This window comes from Capricornis sumatraensis, chromosome 1 (assembly GCF_032405125.1).
Source record: "Capricornis sumatraensis isolate serow.1 chromosome 1, serow.2, whole genome shotgun sequence".
NCBI classification, from domain to species: domain Eukaryota; kingdom Metazoa; phylum Chordata; class Mammalia; order Artiodactyla; family Bovidae; genus Capricornis; species Capricornis sumatraensis.
Window position 1 is genome coordinate 177,708,402 of NC_091069.1, and position 15,995 is coordinate 177,724,396.

At 43.3% G+C, this 15,995-nt stretch overlaps 1 protein-coding gene across 1 annotated transcript in view; it reads left to right on the plus strand.

Annotated features, from left to right (window-relative positions):
• Positions 1-6,855: 6,855 nt before the first annotated feature.
• Positions 6,856-15,995, plus strand: part of SENP5 (SUMO specific peptidase 5) — a 47,608-nt gene continuing 38,468 nt past the window's right edge. Inside the window, exon 1 of the mRNA XM_068967083.1 lies at positions 6,856-6,980. The gene's annotated coding sequence lies outside the window, so the exon portion shown is untranslated. The remainder of the gene's footprint in view (positions 6,981-15,995) is intronic.

Sequence of the window (15,995 nt, forward strand, 5' to 3'; positions counted from 1 at the left end):
AGCATTCAATAAGTGTGATCTATCACTTTTTAAAACCATCCTCATTGGACAGTCCTTTATGATAATGCAGTAGCAGGTAGGGGGCTAATGAACTGAGAATGCTGCACAGAGCCATCTGCCCTTTCCCCATACTTCATCTTTTGAAAAATGTATGCATAATACATCTTCAGGAAATTACATTGTAAATATTATGTGAAGACAGCCCCAGTACATCATTGTTTGGATACCATGAAATTGCATATCTTCAGTTCAGTTCAGTCGCTCAGTCGTGTCCTACTCTTTGCGACCCCATGAATCGCAGCACGCCAGGCCTCCCTGTCCATCACCAACTCCCGGAGTTCACTCAGACTCACATCCATTGAGTCTGTGATGCCATCCAGGCATCTCATCCTCTGTCATCCCCTTCTCCTCCTGCCCCCAATCCCTCCCAGCATCAGAGTCTTTTCCAATGAGTCAACTCTTCACATCAGGTGGCCAAAGTACTGGAGTTTCAGCTTTAGCATCATTCCTTCCAAAGAAATCCCAGGGCTGATCTTCAGAATGGACTGGTTGGATCTCCTTGCAGTCCAAGGGACTCTCAAGAGTCTTCTCCAGCACCACAGTTCAAAAGCATCAATTCTTCGGTGCTCAGCTTTCTTCACAGTCCAACTCTCACATCCATACATGACCACTGGAAAAACCATAGCCTTGACTAGGCAGACCTTAGTCGGCAAAGTAATGTCTCTGCTTTTGAATATGCTATCTAGGTTGGTCATAACTTTTCTTCCAAGGAGTAAGCGTCTTTTAATTTCATGACTGCAGTCACCATCTGCAGTGATTTTGGAGCCCAAAAAAAAAAATTCTGACACTGTTTCCACTGTTTCCCCATCTATTTCCCATGAAGTGATGGGACTGAATCTTCATTTTCTGAATGTTGAGCTTTAAGCCAGCTTTTTCACTCTCCTCTTTGACTTTCATCAAGAGGCTTTTTAGCTCCTCTTCACTTTCTGCCATAAGGGTGGTGTCATCTGCATATCTGAGGTTACTGATATTTCTCCCGGCAATCTTGATTCCAGCTTGTGTTTCTTCTAATCCAGCGTTTCTCATGATGTACTCTGCATAGAAGTTAAATAAGCAGGGTGACAATATACAGCCTTGACGTACTCCTTTTCCTATTTGGAACCAGTCTTCTGTTCCATGTCCGGTTCTAACTGTTGCTTCCTGACCTGCATACAGATTTCTCAAGAGGCAGGTTAGGTGGTCTGGTATTCCCATCTCAGAATTTTCCAGTTTATTGTTATCCACACAGTCAAAGGCTTTGGCATAGTCAATAAAGCAGAAATAGATGTTTTTTTGGAGCTCTCCTGCTTTTTCCATGATCCAGTGGATGTTGGCAATTTGATCTCTGGTTCCTCTGCCTTTTCTGAAACCAGCTTGAACATCAGGGAGTTCATGGTTCACGTATTGCTGAAGCCTGGCTTGGAGAATTTTGAGCATTACTTTACTAGCATGTGAGATGAGTGCAATTGTGCGGTAGTTTGAACATTCTTTTGGATTGCCTTTCTTTGTGATTGGAATGAAAACTGCCCTTTTCCAGTCCTGTGGCCACCGCTGAGTTTTCCAAATTTGCTGGCATATTGAGTGCAGCACTTTCACAGCATCATCTTTCAGGATTTGAAACAGCTCAACTGGAATTCCATCACCTCCACTAGCTTTGTTCGTAGTGATGCTTTCTAAGGCCCACTTGACTTCACATTCCAAGATGTCTGGCATTGCCCAATTTGCAATATAACACACTCTGTGTTTTATAGGTTGTATAATCATTTTCCTGAAAGGGGTTTTTTAAAGAAAAAACATACTTTGGAAATTGGCTTATATATAGCTATTATAGTAAGTTTTCCTATAAGTAACAGGTGCCCAAGAGTGAATGAACAAGCAGTAAGTCACACAAAAAAGTCCACTTGTGGTTTGGGTTTCATGGAGTTCAGCAATGCCATCAGGTACTTGGACTTTGTCCTTATTTTGACTCTACCTTCTTTGCATGTAGGCCTGTATCCTTATGCCTGGCCGCTCAGATGCAAAATGGTTGCCCCACCTCCGGTTTCACGTCAGGCAGGAAGAAGAAACATGGGCAGAAGGCAAGGGGAAAGCAGGAAGGAGTAGTGTCTATGTCAGTCAAGTACATGTCCCAGAAACCCTTAGCTTCTCTCTCATTGGCCATAACTCTTATTTGGCATCTCCTAGCTGCAAGAGATTCTGGGGAAGAGTGTTTTAAGAAGCTATTGCTTCCCAGACAAATCAGACTTGATAATAAAGGGAAAATGGGTGTACACAGCAGTAGCCACCATAGCTTGCATGTGAAAAAGCATGATTGCAGTTTTTTATAACTCTTCTCCTTAGTCTGTTCATGATGCTGTAATGGAGTATCATATACCGAGTGGCTTATAAACAAGCTTATTTCTCACAGTGCTGCAGGCTGGAAGTCCGAGATCAAGGTGCCAAAGATTTGGTATCTGGTGAGGTCCCTCTTCCGAATTTATAGCTTTGCTTTTCACTATGTCCTCTTATGGTGGAAGAGGCAAAGGTACTCCTCGGGGTCTCTCTTACAAGGGCACCCTCATGACCTAATCATCTCCCAAAGGCCCCACCTCTTCATACAGTCATATTGGGGGTTGTCTCAACCTATGAATTTTAGGGGAGACAAAAACATTCAATGTATGGCATCCCCTTTCACATCTTTGTCTCCATTGATACTATATAACTCATTTTCAGAAGAGAAAGGGTCAGAGAGGCTATTTTGCTCTGTAATTACCCAGCTGGAATTTCAGCCTTTCCCATCAACTCCTAGGGAGTTAACCTGAAACAACTTTCAGCTCAGTAGGCCTTACTTCAGCTGTATAGATAGCTGATTTTCTAAAAAATTTATTTGGCTGTGTCAGGTCTTTGTTGGCTTATGTGGGATCTTTCATTGCAGTGCCCAGTTTCTCTAGTTGTGGTGCGTGAGCTCAGTAGTTGTGGCATGAGGGATCTGAGATCTCCAATCAGGGGTAAAACCTGTTTCCCCTGCATTGCAAGGCAGATTCTTAATCACTGAACCACTGGAGAAGTCCTTGCATAGATGCCAAGTAGCTTTAGCCATGTCTGACTCTCTTACCCCATGGACTATAGCCCACCAGGCTCCTCCATCCATGGGATTCTCCATGCAAGAATGCTGGAGTGGGTTATCAGGCCCTCCTCCAGGGATCAATCTTCCAGACCCAGGGATCAAACCCGAATCTCAATATGTTTCCTGCATTGGGAGGCTGTTTCTTTACCACTAGCGCCACCCGGGAAGCCCCTGGATAGCTGATTTTGAAGGAACCTAATTGTTTACATTGTAGGTGGATTCTTTACCTGGTTGCCATTGCCTACTCCTGGGGATTTTCCCAACCCAGGGATTGAACCAGTGTCTCTTGCATTGGCAGGCAAATTCTTTTATCACTGCACCTTGTAACCCCATTGTTTACCTAGCTTATGAGAACTTAAATGCAATTTAAATATAGATGCATTGTTACATATTTAGTTATACATCAGTCAGAAAAGACCACAAGTAGCTGCTATGAATTCTTTATGGAGTGACTGGTTTAGCTTAGCTGAGGCAAGGCAGCCATCCAGAGCAGGAGCAGAAATGACCCACTTGCCCAAAGTAAATGGCTTCCATGGTTTTGCCTTGCCCTTGAGTTTGCTCTAAAGGGCATTGCTGCCACTGTTGGTCTCAAAGATAGATGATGCTGAGCATAAAAAACCGATTCTTGCCACTGCCATGTGATACTCAGGGTTGGGAAGGTCTGCTGGAGGAGGAAATGGCAACCCATTCTAGTATTCTTGCCTGGAGTATCCCATAGACAGAAGAGCCTGGTGGGCTATAGTCCACCAAGGGTCAGAAAGAGTTAGACATGATGGGGTGACTGACCACTCAGGTTTACACTGTTCTGTAAGAATTATATATAACAATCTGACTGTTAAGAAGCACGGACTCTTTTCGGTTCTTGAGTCAAACTCAGTATCTGCAAAGTCACATTCTTGTGGGGAGAGGATGTCATGGCATCACTTTACATTGTTTAATGTTAAGTTTTAAGCAGCTTTTCCCACTCTCCTTAACCCTCATCAAGAGGCTCTTAGTTCCTCTTCGCTTTCTTCCATTAGAGTGGTGTCATCAGCATATCTGAAGTTGTTGATATTTCTCCCTGCAATCTTGATTCCAGCTTGTAGCTCATCTAGCCCGGCATTTCGTATGATGTACTTTGCATACAAGTTAAATAAACAGTGTGAAAGATGCACAGCCTTGTATTCCTTTCCCAATTTTGAACCATTTGTTCCATGTAAGGTTCTAATTGATGCTTCTTGACCCGCATACAGGTTTCTCAGGAGACAGGTAACATGGTCTGGTATGCCCATCTCTAAGAATTTTCCGGTTTGTTGTGAACCACACAGTCAAAGACTTTTGCATAATCAATGAGACAGAAATAGGTGTTTTTCTGGAATTCCCTCGCTTTCTCTGTGATCCAGTGAATGTTGGCAATTTGATCTCTGGTTCCTCTTTTTTAAATCCAGCTTATACATTTGGAAATTCTCAATTCAAGTACTGCTGAAGTGTAGCTTGAAGGATTTTGAGCATAACCTTACTAGCATGGGAAGTGAACACAACTCTGTGGTAGTTTGAACTTCTTTGCACTGCCCTTCTTTGGAGTTGGGGAGTCCTGTGGCCACTGCCGGGTTTTCAAAATTTGCTGACATAGCTAGTGCAGCACTTTAACACCATCATCTTTTAGGATTTTAAATAGCTCAGCTGGAATTCCATCACCTCCACTAGATTTATTGGTGGTAATGCTTCCTAATCCACTTGACTTCACACTCCAGGATGTCTGGCTCTAGTGAGTGACCACACCATTGTGGTTATCTGGGCCTTAAGGACTTCGTACAGTTGTTCTGTGTATTCTTGCCACCTGTCTATGCATTACATCTAGATACAAAGGAGTACGTCAGGCTGTATATTGTCACCCTGCTTATTTAACTTATATGCAAGTACATCATGAGAAATGCTCGACTGGAGGAAACACAAGCTGGAATCAAGATTGCCAGGAGAAATATCAATAACCTCAGATATGCAGATGACACCACCCTTATGGCAGAAAGTGAAGAGCTAAAAAGCCTCTTGATGAAAGTGAAAGAGGAGAGTGAAAAAGTTGGCTTAAAGCTCAACATTCAGAAAATGAAGATCCAGTCCCATCACTTCATGGGAAATAGATGGGGAAACAGTGGAAACAGTGTCAGACTTTATTTTGGGGGGCTCCAAAATCACTGCAGATGGTTGACTGCAGCCATGAAATTAAAAGATGCTTACTCTTTGGAAGAAAAGTTATGACCAACCTAGATAGCATATTCAAAAGCAGCGACATTACTTTGCCGACTAAGGTCCGTCTAGTCAAGGCTATGGTTTTTCCAGTGGTCATGTATGGATGTGAGAGTTGGACTGTGAAGAAAGCTAAGCACCAAAGAATTGATGCTTTTGAACTGTGGTGCTGGAGAAGACTCTTGAGAGTCCCTTGGACTGCAAGGAGATCCAACCAGACCATTTTGAAGATCAGCCCTGGGATTTCTTTGGAAGGAATGATGCTAAAGCTGAAACTCCAGTACTTTGGCCACCTGATGTGAAGAGTTGACTCATTGGAAAAGACTCTGATGCTGGGAGGGATTGGGGGCAGGAGGAGAAGGGGAGGACCGAGGATGAGATGGCTGGATGCCATCACTGACTCGATGGACGTGAATCTGAGTGAACTCCGGGAGTTGGTGATGGACAGGGAGGCCTGGCGTGCTGCGATTCATGGGGTCGCAAAGAGTAGGACACGACTGAGAGACTGAACTGAACTGAACAGTTATGTAGACCAAGCAGTTCTTGAAGGGTGCAAAGAACATTTATTTTTGTTCCTTCTCCTCCAATCCATTTCATGGGGCTAGTTCTTCCCTTTTCTCTGGATGAAATTTAGAACAAAGTCTCAGGCAGTTTTACCAGCAAGTTCTTAGAATAGTCAAGGAAAAATAACTCCAGTCCTGCACAAACTATTTCAGGATATAGAAAACACCCCTCAAATTCTGTTTCGAGGATAGCATAAAACGTGATACGAAAACTATGTGAAATTTACAAGGCAGTCTCATTCATGAAAAACCAAATCTAGCAATGTATGTAAAAGGTAGTACATTCCAATCGAGTTATGCACGGTTAGGTTTATTGCACAGACTTACTAAACACCTGTAGTCAGTCACTGTTTGGTGCTGGCTTGGGCTATAGCGGTGAATAAGCCCAGGCTCTTCCCTCCTGGCGGAGTGTTCTCAGCCGAAGAGAGGCAAAGCAGGTATTACAGAGGCACATAGCGATGCCAAGAGGAAAGATCACCATCGAAAAACCAGGGAAGAAAAACCTAGGCCAGGCTTCACAGTGCATCCAGAGCAGCAACGTGTCTTTCGCTTTTGGCCAAAGGGAGGCTAGTGAAGAGAAAGGTCGCATAGTAGCTGTGGTCTGTCTTAGCCCCTTGGCAGCTGTGGTTTGCCAAGCCCTCACAAACTTGAGAGCAGTATGTAAAGAAGCCTCACACCCGGTCTGACGTTCAGATCCCGGTTTCTACCACCCTCCTGCGCTAGAAAGGAGGTGCCGGGGCGGGACCAAACGCAGACGTCCCCGGCGGGCCGGGGAGCGTGCGCCGCCCTCCCTCGCTCCCCGCCCTCTACACACGGCTCGGGCGGGGCCGAGGCGGAAGAGCACGGAAGGAGGTGACGGTGTAAGTGAGCGCCAGCGTCGCGGCAGCGGAGCCAGAGGAAGCTCGGCGGCGGTGGCTGCTGTAAGCAGGCCGAATTCCTGCTGGCTGACGAGGCTTCCTCTAAAGCTGGCGAAGGCGGGGCCGCAGTCCGAGCTGCCGCAGTATCTGGACCCACGACGGGGCAGGTGCCGGCAGCGAGGGACGTAGGTAAGCTGAAACCTGGGTGTCAAATCCGGCGAACGACTGGCGGACCGAGCTGGCTGGCTGGCCATTCCCGCGTCAGTGCGCGCCAGCTCAGCACCCCGGCCTGGAGGCCTGCTGCGCTGCTCTTCCCCTACCACCGAACCAGAGGCAGTGGATTTCTCCCCCGCGCCTCTGTGCCTTTCTGGGGGGCGGGGAAGGAGCTCGTCCCGAGGGACCAGTGTCCTCCGCTCCTCACCAGTTCGAGCTGGAAGAGGCAGAAGCGGAGAGGGCTAGCGCCCCCGGCCACTCCTTCTGAAGCCGAGGGAAGCTTTGAGAGGAATCGCTGCTGGTTAGCAGCAGCAGCAGCAGAGGTCCTCCAGCTCCTGCTGTCCTGGGTTTTGTTCGGACAACTCTGCTTCCGTCATACGTTTGGTTCCATCCTTCACACTCCTGGGACCCGGTTCTAGTGAACGGGTATGGCACAACTGAGTGTATGGATGGTCGGAAGCCTGTTTTCCCGCTGTATGACCGCTCTTGGCCATACAAGAGTGACCACGCTTTTGCGGAGGAGGGATGCAGCGAGGATGTCAGAGGTATGGGTTTTGGACTTGGAGTCAGAAGAACTGAGTTGAAATTCTGGCCTGCCATTTGGTAATGGCGTTAATCTGGTGTAGACATTTTTAACCCATGTAACATATAACCCATTTAACATGTAACATTTTAACCCACGTAAAATGGAACTTTCTTTTATCTATATAAATTAGTTTGGAGAATTAGATGAAATGAAGAAAGCAGAATGTTAAGCATAAAATATTTGGGGAATCAGGATAAACTTGGCTTAAGAATAGCCAGGACACTTAATGGTAGGTTCTTAGTTATGTCTTTTACCCAGAATAACTACGCTTGGTGTGGGGAAGGGTGCCAGAGGAGATACTAGGATCTTGTGTGTGAAAACCTGACTGTAGTCTCTGCTTTGGGTTGGGCAGCATTAAAAAGAAATCAATTTCTTCTAGTCACCCAGACTTCTCATGCTTATTGATTACACATTATTAGTATATGAGGGATGACCTGAATCAGTTTCTCTCCTTTCTCAGTATAGTTAGTGGGTCCTTTTTAGGAAAAAAGCTGGGAAGGGCTTCATTCACACCTTGGCCCACTCTAGAAGGAATTCTTTGCACGTTTCCGAGGACTTCTCCCTCTGCCTCTGAAACATTTCATGTTAATTAAAAATGTTCAGAGAATAAATACAGGAACTTGAATCCTTTGAATGCCCGGACATTACAGTTCCAAGTTAACATGAGGAGAGACCTTTCTCTGTGTTGGTAAGAGAAGTTTCCCCACTTTGAAGTTTAGTAGCGCCTAAGTTAGAGAACAGAGAGGGCAATGGCACCCCACTCCAGTACTCTTGCCTGGAAAATCCCATGGATGGAGGAGCCTGGTAGGCTGCAGTCCATGGGGTCGCTATGAGTCGGACACGGCTGAGTGACTTCACTTTCACTTTTCACTTTCATGCATTGGAGAAGGAAATGGCAACCCACTCCAGTGTTCTTGCCTGGAGAATCCCAGGGACTGGGGAGCCTGGTAGGCTGCCATCTATGGGGTCACACAGAGTTGGACACGACTGAAGTGACTTAGCAGCAGCAGCAGCAAGTTAGAGGTTTGGGGTGGAGAGAAGGGAGATGGAATTAGTGACTTGAATGAGCAGCACCTGTTCTTACAATTGCTTTGTCTCACAAATTAAGGATACTTGCCTTTCCTTAGTGGTACATGATATGCTCAGTGGAGCATGATGAAGTGTAATCTTCCCTTCCTATGAACACAGGATTGTCAGTTTGGGATTTTAAGTCATGGATACGGAAGGAACCTTGAGGGTCATCTAATCCAGTGGCTCAAAATCTGCAGGACATCAGAATCAGTTGGGGAATTAAAACCCCTGATGCCCAGTCAGTGCCTTAATAGATCTGAAATGGGACCCCGATGTTTGTGATTTTTCAAAAACCTTTCAGGTGATATTCATAGTTTGAATAAACAGATGTAGATCATAGTTTATAAACAGGCTCAGAGAGGTAAAGTGCCATGCTCAATTTGTTGCCTATGCCTCTTTAATTTTTTAATGTTTCTCTTCCACTCCTTAACAGATAACCTTACTTGAGTCAATAGTACTGTTTCAGGTTTTCTAGTGCTGAGAGCACAGAAGTGGAAAAAAATGTCATTTGTTAGTAGTTTGGGACTTCCCTGGTGGCTCTGAGGGTAGAGGGTCTGCCTGCAATGTGGGAGGTCCAGGTTTGATCCCTGGGTCAGGAAGATCCCCTGGAGAAGGAAATGAGAACCCACTGCAGTATCCTTGCCTGGGGAATCCCATGAACAGAGGAGCCTGGCAGGCTACAGTCCACCAGGTCGCAAAGTCAGACATGAATGAGCGACTTCACTGTGTAGTTAGACTCCTTAATGCTCCTTAATGAAAATAACAGATTTTGCACTAAAATGTTTTTACTAAGTATTGCTTAGGGTTTTTGTTTTTGGTAGAGTTATATAAAGGTCATTATAAATCAGTTTTTTAGACTTTTATGCCAGACCTTCATAAACAGTGGAAAAATTCCAATTTAGAAAAATGTTGCTTTTGTTCTGGCTTGTCATGAACCCATGGTACTATCCACAGGTGTCCTCCCACCCTCTCCTTCATCCTGGTACACGTGACCTCTTTGCATCACTAGCCAGCTTCCTATGGAATTCAATTTGAGAACTGTTAGAGAAGCCCTGTCGGAGAAGGCAATGGCACCCCACTCCAGTACTCTTGCCTGGAAAATTCCATGGGGTCTCGAAGAATCGGACACGACTGAGCGACTTCACTTTCACTTTTCACTTTCATGCATTGGAGAAGGAAATGGCAACCCACTCCAGTGTTCTTGCCTGGAGAATCCCAGGGACAGGGGAGCCTGGTAGGCTGCCGTCTATGGGGTCGCACAGAGTCAAACACGACTGAAGTGACTTAGCAGCAGCAGAGAAGCCCTGTAATGTCTCTAATTGCCTTAAAAGCACCTGATTTAACTAGAGGTTCTCAGGATTGCCTTAAGCTGGTCCTTGAATTTTAGTCCCTTTTTCTTTTTTGATTAATTGTACTGTACCACTGATTCAAAGAATTTGATAAATGTCTCGAAAGGATCAACCGATGGGGAAATAACGGTGCTTTATATGTATTTTTCTTGTTATAGTGAAAATGTGACTTTTGCTAGGGGAGGGGGAGTGATATTTTCAGGATTCTTAATAGATTATTAGGCATAATTATTATCAGATTTGAACATTCTCTTGGGGAGATATATTCATTATCAAATTATTCTTTGATAAAATAAGAATCACTGAAGCAATGAAAAGGCTATATTAATAGATTCAGAAATGGATCGTATGTCACAAATCTAAAGGAAGACGCTGAATTATTTTCTTTCTAAAAATGACCCTATTATAGCATGTTAACTTCCTACAACCAGATGACACAGGGCATTCTGGATTCACTGATTTAAAAAGTCATGTTAACAAGTAATTTATACTTTCAGAATTTAGAGAGATGTATGGTATGCATCTAAGATGAAAAACTGAGTCGCGAAGTCTTTAAATTTTAAAATTTTGTGTCTGAAATTCCTTAATTCTGAAGCCTAAAAATTGTTGAATTTCAGATTCTAATGGAGTACACTTTCCAAGTAGAGGTATTTAGAAAGGATAAATGCAAACCCCAGGGTTCACAGTTTTAATATAAACTAGTGTTACAGATTTAACATAGAAGCAAAGGCAGGGATAGGATAGTGACAACTTGAAGACCCTCTGAGAAGTGGAGTTTGGAAGTCACTTGGTCCTTGAGGCAGTCTTCTCTGTAAGGACTTGAGACCAAAATTGGATATGTGACTTAATCCACTTTATATCTGGTGGCTGAATTGCCTATCACCAGGAGGTGCCATAAATGTACAAATCTTCAATTTTCAGTCTTGATGTTTTTATGATTCATTCATGTCCTGTGATGCCAGTGGGCAGTATTTTTTTAATTTTTGTTTTGTTTTTAATCTTATTTCCTACTATAAGCCATTCATTCTGGGACTTCCCTGGTGGTCCAGTGGATCATGCTCCACCTTCCAATACAAGGAACAGGATCCCTGGTTGAGGAGCTAAGATTCCCACCTGTCTCCTGGCCAAAAAACCAAAGTGTAAATATAGAAGCAATATTGTAACAAATTCAAGAAAGTCTTTAAAAAAAACAGTCCACATCAAAAAAATCTTAAGGAAAAAAAAAAACCGCACCACCATTCATTCTCATTTTTGAAGAGCAGGTAACCTCCCCCGTGTTCATTTACTACACAACTGTTCTCATTACTGTCTTGTTTAGATGCTCAGTCATGTCCAACTCTTTGGGACCCCATGGATTGTAGCCAGGAGCCAGCCACCAGGCTCCTCTGTCCATGGGATTCCAGGCAAGAATGCTGGGGTGGGTTGCCATTTCCTTCTCTAGGGAATCTTCCCAGCCCAGGGAGGGATCAAACCCACACCTCCTGCATTGGCATGCGGACTCTTTACCACTGAGCCACTTGGAAAGCACCTAACTACGGGAGAAAGAACTTTTTCTTAGTGATGGTTGAGTTAACCTATACAGTGGTTCCATTGCAGACACAAATAAATATTGGACCTGTTAAGGATTGTTCAGACTTTAGGCTGTCCTAGGGTCAGTGAGTATCTAATAAGAGTTGAAAGCTCACTTGTTTCCCTTGTGTGTTTGTGTTTTATCTCTTTTTAATATATACTGTCCGTATTTGCTGTGCTGTTTATTTTATTATTTTTTTGGCCTTGTCTTATGGCTTGTGGGATCTTAGTTCCCTGACCAGGGATTAAACCCCAGCCCTCACCAATGAAAACTCAGAGTACTAACCACTTGACCATCAGGGAATTCTCCTGGTTTATCTTAGAAGGAATGTTGGTATTTGGTGAACACACAACAGCATGGCGGAGAGTATAGGAGCAAAGATGTTAAGGGACCCTATGTGGAGGTTGCTTTTAATTACGTGTACTCTGAGTTCATGCTTGGGATTTATTGATTTTAGGGTACACTGGTTGGACTCTTACTGGATAGTCTTCAACAGTGTTATCCTTCTCTTTTTTCCCTTAGGCTGCTTAGATTTCCCAAAGAAGAATCTTCAAATCTCTGGCTTGGAGCTTATAAACTGGGCTGTCAGCAGTCTTGTAGCTCACCTGGGGAAAATCGTAGAAGTTTTAACATTCAGTGTGTAAACATTCACTTATGCTCATTGAACTCAACTATTTTCAGTATGATACCCACATTCTCAACTGGACCAGATTCTGTCCAGTCCAGGAACCCTTTCTTTTCCCTTCAGAGTTGCCTTATCCAGTGTGGTAGCCGCTAGCCACATGTAGCAACTAAAATTTAAATAATTAAAATTAAGTAACATTAAATATTTAGTTCCTCAGTTACAGTAGACACGTTTCAGGCGGTCAATACCACATGTTTCCAAAAACTTCCATATGGGACAGGGCCAATATAGCATATTTCTATCATTGCAGAACTTCTGTTGGTCAGCGCTGTTATAGTCTAGAGGGCAAGGTTGGGGGGAGGGGCAGTTGGCTGGGTTTTGTGTAGAGTAGAGGGTGTTTAAACAATTGATCCATCCCCTTGTTTTTAGCTTGGTGTTCACAACCTTTTTATAGAACCTACTGCTGCTGATTCCTGACCTGTTTTGAGGCACTGTTATGTAAATTGAATTGCTTTTTTCAACTTTCTTAGGGCTTTAAGTCAATCTGCATGCCAACTTCCTCTCTTCCATGTGCTTTAAAAAGAAAAACCTCAAAATCTGTGCAATTCACTGTGTGTCAATTTTACTTTTAAACGATGATAAGTTAAAAAATTCTTTATTTTCATCTTAGTGGGGTTGTGAAAGTGAAAGTGAAGTCGTGTCTGTCTCTGCAACCCGTGGACTGTAGCCCACCAAGCTCCTCCGTCCATGGGATTCTCCAGGCACGAATACTGGAGTGGGTTGCCATTTCCTTCTCCAGGGGATCTTCCTGACCCAGGGATCGAACCCACGTCTCCCACGTTGCAGGCAGACGCTTTAAGCTCTGCACCACCAGGGAAGTCCTTAAATACAAGCATCCAAGTGCTAACATCAAAGATTTCAAGGGAGGAAAGGAAGCCAGGTTGAAAGAAGAAGGGGGAGGAGGCGGGAGGGGGCTAGTGAAAGGGGTGGCCTTACAGACGTCTCCTGCCACCTACAGATGCCCCGGCGTTATGGAACTTTTCCCTGGGCCTCCAGAGAAGGGAGGACTGGAACTCGGCCCTACCAGTATTAGACCAGACCAGAACCAGAAATTCAAGTTCTCTGCCAAGAGGAGGTGATCAGTCTCCAATCCTCAGCTCAGGCTGAGGGCCCCTTGACCAGATTCCTGTGTCCAGGACCGGGGGGCTAGAAAAACAGGGAAGGATAGGAAGGGTTAAGGAGAGGAAAGAGAGAGGGAAAGGGAGAGAGGTCAATAAAGTCTCTTGTTCCTTACCGGTTGGGGCACTCTGGCCAGTTGTCAGCGTCAGGAGGAGACCAGGGACTAAAGGGTCCCAGTTGCGGCCGCGGGGTCTGGTCCATTGGCAGGCATAAAAGTAAAATACATCTTTAGTCTGCCATCTGTATCCGTAAGTAAAGTACTCCATCAACATTTAAACACATACAACTGTCTCCACTTTTTAAAAATCTGCCCTCATATTTGCTCATGATTCTTGAGCAGTTTTATGTATTGTTTTCTTTACTCCATCTTGACTTTTGTCCTCTCCATTCTACTAAAATTCCTCTTGTGAATGTCATGAGAATCAGCTGGACACTTTTTAATCCTTATCTTGCTTGACCTCTCAATAGCCTTTGACAGACCATTTCCCTCTTTCTAGAAACTTTCCCTAGCTTTCTGGGCACCATACTTACCTGACTTTCCACTCTATTTCCCTAATCATTCCTTCTTACTTTCCTTTGCAAAGTAGTCTTCTTCCTTTTCCTCAACTCTTACATCCTACAGTTCCTCAGGACACTACCCTACTGTGCATTCTCTTCTGTGTTTTACAAATTTTCCTTGGTGAGTTTAGCATTTTCTGTAGCTTTGGTTACTATCAGTTGATGACTTAAAGTGGAATTTCTGTGTTGTTCTTTTAAAATTCCTGACTTGTGTATCCACCATTATGTGTCCACTTAGATTTCTTACATTCACCTCAAATCTAACATGTCTAAAACTGAAGAGACAGCCAGTATAATCTTCCTCCAGTCTTTATTTGTTCCATATAAATTATACCACAATCTCCCCAGTAACTCATACCGAAGTTCTTACCCCTGCATACTGGCTTTCCCACAGTCTTGACATTTCTGACCTGAAAAATCTCAAGGTCAATTCACTTTGCCACTTCTCCCAGTTTTCCTTTCATCCGTTCACCGTGCCTACATTTACCTGTAACAGGCTTCCTCTCCTGTGGTCTTCTCCCAGGCATTCTGCACACTGCAGGTAGAATGATGTTTTGAAGCATGCAAATTGGGTCTTAGACCTGACTTTGTCTTTCAGTGGCTTCACACTACCTTTATGTAAAATAGCAGCTTCATTAATTTAGTTTTTCTATTTCTTGCCTACCTCTCCAGCCCCTTTAAGTGCTACATGCCCTCTCCTGCACTTCTATTTATCTGTTCACTTTAACTAGTCTGAGCTTAAAAATAATTCTTTCAGAGAGGTCTTCCTTGACCCTCTTGCCAGATAGTCCCATGGCTCTGAATTTTACCTTTCTTATATGCATCACATTTGTTTATACTTGTTCAGATGACTCTCCCACTAGACTATATATTTTTTGAAAGCACAGTGCTGTTCTATTTGTAGAAGCTCAAATTATATTGAATTGAAATTTAGTAGTTGCTTGTATATTTTTATAATTTCAGCCATTATAATCAGCCATTCTGATCACCATCAGAAGTGTTAATTTACCTTTTTTTCTTTTCTTTTTGGCCACACTGCATGGCTTGTGGGATTTTAGTTCCCCAACCAGGGCTTGAACCCAGGCGCTCAGCAGTGATAGAATGGAGTCCACTGGACCACCCAGGAATTGTCTAATTTAAAGGCACAGTCCAGGTAGCTTTCTCTAATTGGGGGAAGATTTTTTAAGAACTTAATTATATGCTTTTTCCTACTTCAATTGAAATTTCTTATGGAAATTTCTTATGGAGCTTTGTGTGTACTTTTATGTGATGTTCTTAATAGAATAAATATCTGGGCTTTCCTGGTGGCTCGTGGTAAAGAATTTGCCTGCCAATGCAGGAGACACAGGTTTGATTCCTGATCCAGAAGAGCCCACGTGCCCTGGAGCAGCTAAACCCTTGGGACACAACTGTTGAACCTGTGCCCTAGAGCCCGGGCGCCACAACTACTGAAGCCCATGAGCTAGTGCTCTGCAACAAGAGAAGCTACTTCAATAAGAAGCTCTCATAGCACAGCCAAAATAGATAAATAACATTAAAAATTTTTAATAAATATCTTATTGACTACTCAACAAGTATATTACTTTTAAGTATTATGAAGAATAAATCCCAAATCTCCTTTTATATTGGCAGTCACAATGAAAGCATATTTGAATTTCATATTAATAAGTTTATTTAAAAGTGATTTTTACACTGGTAAGAAATAAAGTAAAATACAGTACTCTAAAACAGAGGTTCCCAAATTTTCTCTGTTCATACCCCCTTAATGTCTTTTTCATAATGCCTTTAGGTCTAGTAGTTTAATTTATTAAGTAATTAGGTCTAAATAGCTTATTAAAGTGTTTATTTTCTATCAAGCTAATAGTTGAAAGACAAAATAGTATTTTTATTTCATTCTTAAATATCCACAGTTACTTACTTTATGCATTTGTTGGGCACTATGAACTTCTCAAATCTTGGAATCATTAGACATTGCCACCCATATTTCCTGTTCTAAATTGATTTTTGAAAGATCAATTATAAAGATCAGTGTTTACCTTATTACAATTCTGTA